Below are 7500 nucleotides of genomic sequence, written 5' to 3'. Positions count from 1 at the left end.
CGTGGGCCGTACAAACAACAGAAAAGAAATAGAAATGGTGGAAAATGATTGGTGGGAATATGCGGGTGGGCGGGGCCAGGAGGGGGGGGGGGCCTAGTTATTTCGGTGTGCTAGCAGTCGCCTTCTGCTAGCACACCGAAATAACGGAGCTATTCACCAGCATTACATTGATACACATGACAAGAAGCCGCGTTTGGAAGACCTCATCAGGGACACCGAAATTATTCACACAGACTCTAATTACGGACGCTTAATAATTGACGAGACAGTTAGCATTACTTTACAGCAGCCTACATTAAACGTCCAGAAGTCATCGGACCATGTCCTCCCTTCCAATAGAAAAAAACAGACTCGCACACCGTGACATTTGCCCACTGGAAGTTCCAAGACGACAAGACGTGACATAAGCTCCCCGTAGGTCCCGGCGAGAGGGTGGATCTAGACATTTGCTCACCGGAAGTGACAACCCGACAAGACGCGACATAAGCCCATCGTTGGACTAGGCCCCCCCCCCTCCTGGCCCCGCCCACCCGCATATTCCCACCAATCATTTTCCACCATTTCTATTTCTTTTCTGTTGTTTGTACGGCCCACGGGCCTTTATATTCTAATGTTTTTCACTTTTGTAATCAGTTTTACCCTGAAGACGACCATGTGAAATGGTTGAAACAGCTGTCGGTATAAAATGGAAAACCAATCTGACGACTTTCGTACTTTCCTCCAGAGTTTGAACCATGAAGAGAGAATGATACTTAGAAAGTTAGAGAAATGTTCTCTAAAAATCATTGATGCCACTTGTGCTTTAGCGTTCAACAGTAATATATATATGTATATGTATATGTATATATATATATGTATATGTATATGTATATGATCTAAAAGATCACAGAATACATTGGAAGAATGCAGCTACAGTATACAATTCACATTGTAGTTTCAAAAGAAAAATTATTGAGTCCTCACTAATAAAAAAAGTTTCCAAATTATAATACTTCCAAAGGTCAATGGTCACCTGATGCCATAACTAGTATGGCAGTTGACAAGTTCATCTCCAAAGGACGTAACGTCCGATCCCACTCAGGGTAAGTGACCTTAGGCTTACTGAGTTCCCCAATGTTACTTCCTCCTCTGTATATAACCCCTTGTCTATGTACCCTATAATTGTAACTGCTGAAGAGGACCACAGTCAGTGGTCGAAATATACGGTTTACTCTGTATCTCAGCTTATCTTTCTCCGAGAGTGGGTTTAAGTTTGATATATATATATATATATATTGTATGTGTGCATATTTGCACATATATATGTATATGTATAAATGTATACGAACTCCATAACTAAAATAGGATAAAATAGAAGAAAAAAAAACAATAAGTCCAAAAGAATTTCTGATACGCCTTGTGAACCTTGATTTCCTGGTGTGTGTAGGCCCAATAGAAATAATTATTTCAAGAATCCACCATATTAATCAAATTGCAAAGAAATTCCTTCTGTCTTAAGTGAACTGGGAAAAGCTTTGTGGAATGTGCTTGCTAAGAAATATCCATGAGGCAAACAATCAGAGTCTATTCAATCATAATTAGAGAGAGGATATGAAAATGCAATTATTCATAAAAAATGGAAAGAAGAAATTGAATTCGAAGTTTGTCTCAACATTTTCACTTTTAACTTTGCATTACTCACTTTCAGTAACCCACAATTATGCACATCTCTCTTTCTCTCTTCTCCTACTCTCTCTATCTCCCCCTCCTCTCTCTCTCTCTCTCTCTCTCTCTCTCTCTCTCTCTCTCTCTCTCTCTCTCTCTCTCTCTCTCTCTCTCTCTCTCTCTCTCTCTCTCTCTCTCTCTCTCTCTCTCTCTCTCTCTCTCTCTGAATTCATCTAGCTGTCTATCTCTCTCTCTCTCTATCTATCTATTAATCTATCTATCTATCTATCTATCTATCTATCTTACTATGTAACTATCTGTCTATTTCTCTTACTATCTATCTACCCATATTTCTATTCTATATCTTCATCCCTATCTCCATCTCCACCTCCATCTCAATATCAATATTTATGTCCATCTCCATCTCCGTCTCCATCTCCATCCCCATCCCCATCTCCATCTCTATCTCCATCTCCATCTCCATCTCCATCTCCATCTCCATCTCCATCTCCATCTCCATCTCCATCTCCATCTCCATCTCCATCTCCATCTCCATCTCCATCTCCATCTCCATCTCTATCTCCATCTCCATCTCCATCTCCATCTCCATCTCCATCTCCATCTCCATCTCCATCTCCATCTCCATCTTCATCTACATCTTCATCCCAATCCCCATCTCTATTTCCATATCCATATCCATCTTCATCTCCACGTCCATCTCCATCTCTATCTCTATCTCCATCTCCATCTCCATCTCCATCTCTATCTCCATCTCCACCTCCATCTCCACCTCCACCTCCACCTCCACCTCCACCTCCACCTCCACCTCCACCTCCATCTCCATCTCCATCTCCATCTCCAAGTCCATCTCCGTCTCCATCTCCATCTCCAAGTCCATCTCCGTCTCCATCTCCATATCCATATCCATCCATGCTATCTCCATCTTCATCTCCATCTCCATCTCCATCTTCATCTTCATCTCCATCTCCATCTTCATCTTCATCTCCATCTCCATCTCCATCTCCATCTCCATCTCCATCTCCTTATCTATGTCCATGTACATCTCCATCTCCATCTCCACTTCGTTATTGATCTTCATCTCCACCTCCATCTCCTTCACCATGTCCATCTCCATCTCCATCTCCATCTCCATCTCCATCTCCATCTCCACCTCATTATTGATCTTCATCTCCATCTCCATCTCCATCTCCACCTCATTATTGATCTTCATCTACATCTCTATATCCATCTCCATCTCCATCTCCACCTCATTATTGATCTTCATCTCCATCTCCATCTCCATCTCCATCTCCATCTCCATCTCCATCTCCATCTCCATCTCCATCTCCATCTCCATCTCCATCTCCATCTCCATCTCCATCTCCATCTCCATCTCCATCTCCATCTCCTTCTCCATCTCCATCTCCATCTCCATCTCCATCTCCATCTCCATCTCCATCTCCATCTCCATCTCCATCTACGTCTACATCTCCATCTCCATCTCCATCTCCATCTCCATCTCCATCTCCATCTACATCTCCATCTTCTTCTCCATCTCCATCTCCATCTCCATTGCTATCTCCATCCCCATCTATTTCTCCTCAGTTACCTCCGTTTCTCATCCATATTGTCTACCTGTGTTCCGCCGGTCTCTCACTCACGGTATTCTCCGTGAGACTAGAGGAAATGTTGGTAGCAAAAATCATAGCAATACATTCAATAAATTTAGAGTGAATTCAAGTGTTCCGATGTTTATAGAAGCAATTTTGGTGTTATTTGTAGTATAAATGTTGAACACCAGTGAAAGTAGTGATAAATTGGTCATAAGGACAAAAGACACAAGAGTCAAATAAGATTATCGTAGAAGTGAACGAAGTTACAAATAACTTTCATTTATAGAATAAAATGGAGAGAGTAAGCGCAAGAATTATGGAGGGAGAAGTTTGCCAATCGACCTTGAGAAGGAAGTAATGTCGAAGGAAATGATGGGCCGAATGTTTCGTTGATGGTTTGGAAATGTGAATAGAAATGGGAAGAACAATTGTGCAAACTAAGTATATTTACAAAATATCGAAAGCACTGAGGTAAATGAAGAAGAGGAAGAAAGTCTTACATCGAATTCCACGTTAGCCGTTTCCTTGACCACCAATCGGTTTTATTCAGTTGAGGAAATGTTAATAGTGAAGATGTTAAGTTTCATATTGTTCCATAAGGAATCAACTTACGTTCAATTGAAAATATTCCATATCATTCACGATGGTATACATCTGCTGAGTAAAATAGCTTAACGAAACCCAGTGGGAAGTTGTAATCACTAACTGGCCATTTTAATCCTTTGGTGTCTATGTTTAAATTTTAGATATGCTCCATCTACACCTAACCGATGTTATTCAGGTAAGGGATACTTCTGCAAACATAAGATTTTTTCTGCTTGCTACTTCAAAAATTTACTAGATATATCAAGAAGCAAATTCCTTCAGTTTAGGTCTTATATGAATAAAAGGAAATGACATATATCATTACTAATTTGATAACAAGTCTATGGAGAGTAATGCACAAAGCTCTATAGTATTATTTCATCCAGGTTAGTTCACCTATTTTCTTATGGATTATGTTTGATTATTAATTTCTCAATGACACCTAGGACAGTCCAACAATAACAACAATTAAATGGGGATAAGGTACTTCTCACCATGTGTAAATGCATTATTATATTGAATTCAGTCGTCTCTTTTCAGCCAATTAAAATGATCTATCCCTTAGCTGGGCAAAACCCTTAAGGGGCAAAGTGAATATGGCTCCTCATGAAGTACTTTATATTTTCTTAATAGCTAAAGACAGATGAATTTATTTAGCTGATGAAATATCACTTGGGTGGCTGCCACGGAAATTAATAAAATAGCCTGTTTTTACCCATAATTAGAGAAAATTGTCACTCGATGTGAAAGATTTTTATCAGAAAAAGGAGCAGTTAAACATATGAGGAAACATTGAAATGACCTCGAAACGAAGATAGAAATATTTCCGATCCACTATATATATTTTTTGTCAGGTCTTCGATTATCTGATTAAAATTCAAACAACGTCTTCCGGCTTCGAAGACGCCAGAGATCCATAACTTTGTAGCAACTGGAGGTAGAGAACGCTGTGGGAATTTCGGCTCGAGCAAGGAGATACGTTTTGAATACAATTTTTCAAGAGGAAGATGTATTGTGAAAGAGGATGGGATATACTCAACCAAACTTTGTCTTGTAGCTTTCGTAACGAACTAACACTAACGTTTGTGTTTGCTAGCATCTACGAGTTTGTGTATATAGAAAAGGGTTTATGTGTACGTGTCAGTGTGGCTATGGATATAGATTTGGAGATGGATATGTACATATTTGTCGTTTCCGTTATTGTAGTAGGGGAGATACATGGAGTATATATGTAGAAAACAATCAACGTGTTGTATGCTGTGCGTGTTTTGTTTTCTGTGTGGGCATGAATAATTGGGTGATTTTGGATGTGGACGTATGTGTAGATATCTTTGTGGGTTTGTGTGTGGATAAAGTTGTTTGTATGTGTCTCGTAAGGCTATGGGTGTGGGTGTGGGTGTAGGTGTGGGTGTGGGTGTGGTTGTTGATGTGCCTGTTTGTGGGTGTGGGGCGGGTGAGGGCAGAGGTATAGGCATGGGCGTGAGCCTGGGTGTGAGTGTAAATGGGTATGGGTCTGGTCATGGATGTGAGTGTGGTTGTGAGTGTGGGTGTAAGTGTGGGTATGAGAGTGGATGGGTGTGTTTTTGGGTGTGAGCGGACGTGTGAGTCTAGGGGTGGGTGTGATTTTAAGTTTATGTGTAACTTTGGGTATGTGGGAGTTTGGGTGTGAGTGTAGGCTTAGTAGTTGGTGAAGTTGTGGTATTAGGTAAAGATGTGTAAGTGTGGTGTTATGGTACAGGTGTATCAAATTCTATTACAATTGGATGGTAAATGTGCATTTGCTATCCTGCAAAAATAATGTATAATTTCATGTTGTTGTAAAACAAATATGCATATTTATGTATATATATTTTGTTATGAAAAACAACAAATAATGTGGTGAAGCATTATTTTATGTAAAATGGAAATAAATATGTATGTGGTTAGAGAGAGAACCATTGTCACGGCTACGTAAGTTGTTACATGTCGGTCGTAGTGACCAATAAGTTCAGTCGTGGTGATTGATATTGCCATCTCAGTAATGAAGGTTAAGACTGCCAGTGGCCTGTGCTCACCAAGGCAGCCTGTTAGGTTGTGAGGACCAAGAGAGACAATTCGGTCGTGAAGACCAAAGGAGCTAGAATGATCGTGGTGATCAACAGAGAGTTTGCTGGTGCTAACCGTGAGAATCTCTTTGCTAGTGCTGACCGTGAGAGACAGTCAATTAGGAGAATCCGGTGAAAACTTCAGGGAATTAAAGGTCTGAGTGGTGAGATTTGGGAGATGATGAAATATGTATATATAAACCCATTCATGTAAATACAGACAGGGTCTTGTTCACATGGAGCCACTCTGTTGTCAGAATTACTTTTTTCAGAGTGAGCAGACGAGACGGATGCGTGGAGAGGGGACACCTGAATTGGGCGTCAACGTAACATGGAGGCCTGTCCGGGAGTTGACGTATGATGTGCAAGGCGGACAGAAGTAGTTATACTTCCTGTCACCCATCGAACTTTATGCTGACTTCTGCTTGTGCTATCTATTTACTGCCTATAATGAAGTAAGTACTTCAAGTTAAATACGAGAGTACTACAGTTTATAGGCAGTGGTGATGTGCATCACATCTCCCAATGTGCGCGGGAGGAACTGATGGAGCTATAGTTAGTATTAGAGCTTGTTAAAATTATTGTGCTGAAAGAGGAAAGTGTGTGACACGAAAGAACCGAAAGAAGTAGTAGATATAGAATATGAAGTGCTAAGAAGTAAAGATTTTTTTTTTTTTTTTTTTTTTGAAAAATCGAGGTTGGAATGGAAAAAAGTACAACTGGAGAGAGAGAAGAATGACCTAGAAAAAGAAAGGGAAATAATAAGAACAGAAGTGGAGATGAAGAAATTTGAAAGTGAAAGTAAGAATAATAGAGGTGATAAACAGTCACTGAATACAAGAGTGGGTCTGGTGCCTCAGTATAGTGATGAGAAAGCAGAGAATTTCTTCCTCCATTTTGAGAGAATGATCGAGATACTGAATTGGCTAGAGGATGATTGGGTATTACAGGTGTAAACTTAAGGGGAAAGGAAAGAAAAACCTTTGCTGGACTCACATTTCAGGAATGTAGAGACTATAAAGTTCTCAAGGAGGCGATGCTGCAGACTAGCAAAGTGGATCCGGAGGTCTATCAACAAAGGTTCCGAACTGTGAAAGGACAGGTTATTAGTACTCACTTGCAGATGGCTCGTGAATATGTATTGAAATTAGAGAAGTGGTTACGATCAGAGGGAATAGAAAGCCTAGATGCTCTCAAACAGCTAATGATGATAAACACTTTATGAACTAGATCCACTCCAGGTTCAAATACAAATTGTTTAGAAGTAATGTAAAAACAATTATGAAGGCAGGACACAGGGCTGATCAGCTGAAAATAGCGTAAAAATTGTGCAGACCAGATGTGAATAAAATCAAGGTTAATGGTAATTGGAGTAGGAGTTATGATAGAGCTAAGATTTACAGTATTCAAACTCGGAGCACTTTACTGATTATGAATGTTTAGATAACCATTCAAGAAACAATGAGAGACCAGTCCCATCGTCCTACTTCCAAAATTGGAAAAAATCATTTTCTGGCAAAAAAAACAACAACAACAAAACAGATAAGATGTTACAAATGTGGAGAAATAGAACA

This window comes from Oratosquilla oratoria, chromosome 8 (genome assembly GCF_046742065.1).
Source record: "Oratosquilla oratoria isolate Oo_2021 chromosome 8, ASM4674206v1, whole genome shotgun sequence".
NCBI classification, from domain to species: Eukaryota; Metazoa; Arthropoda; class Malacostraca; order Stomatopoda; family Squillidae; genus Oratosquilla; species Oratosquilla oratoria.
This window is presented reverse-complemented; position numbering follows the sequence as displayed.